Source organism: Terrapene carolina, unplaced genomic scaffold (assembly GCF_002925995.2).
Source record: "Terrapene carolina triunguis isolate 2854851 unplaced genomic scaffold, T_m_triunguis-2.0 Scaffold926, whole genome shotgun sequence".
In the NCBI taxonomy this organism is placed as follows: domain Eukaryota; kingdom Metazoa; phylum Chordata; order Testudines; family Emydidae; genus Terrapene; species Terrapene triunguis.
The window spans coordinates 6,733,509-6,734,246 of NW_020665277.1; the positions used below are offsets into that span (position 1 = coordinate 6,733,509).

Here is a 738-nt window from a genome sequence, read left to right on the forward strand (position 1 = left end):
CCCCCCCCCCCCCCACACACACACACTCCTCACCTGGGTCCCCAAACCTTCTCCCCCACAACTCCTTCCTGGGGCACCAACCTCCTCACAACCTCGTCTGGGTCCGGGGCCCCAAACCTTCCCTCTCACAACCCTTGTGTGGGGCACCAAACCTCCCCACCCCCAACTCCCACCTGGGCCCAGGGCAGCAAACCTCCCCTCCCTCACCAACTCTTGCCTGGACCTGGGCCACCAAACCTCCCCCACTCAGCCCCTGCATGATCCCGGGGCACCAAACCTCCTCCCACAGACCCTGCCTGGGCCTGGGGCACCAAACCTCACACACACACACACTCCCCCTCCGCCTGGGGCATTAAACCTCCCGCCCCACATTCCCCGCACCTGGGCCTGGGCACCAAACCTCCCCTCCACTCCACCTGGGCCGCCAATTCTTCTCCCTCCAACAGCAAGCACGTGGGGCTGGGATACCAACACCCCCCACCCAGCCTGAACCCCTCTCCCAGTTTCACCACAGGCAGTTACTGACTAGAGCCCAGCAATGGGACGCCCAGCCTTTTCTTGGGGGACCATTCCCAGCCAGTGCCCCTAGAGGGGATAGGCCTGGTGGCCCACTTGCTACCCCCTGGGCCTGGATCAGAGCCAGCACACCCTAGAGGGGAAAGATCCCTTCCCCATTCTCCCGCCCCCGGGGTCAGGTTGCAGGCAGTGCCCCCTAGAGGGGAAAGGTCCCTGCCCCAT

At 64.9% G+C, this 738-nt stretch overlaps 1 protein-coding gene across 1 annotated transcript in view; it reads right to left on the reverse strand.

The window, feature by feature from the left end:
• PITPNM1 (phosphatidylinositol transfer protein membrane associated 1) overlaps positions 1–738 on the reverse strand; it is a 23,717-nt gene that overhangs the window by 21,861 nt on the left and 1,118 nt on the right. The window lies entirely within an intron of this gene.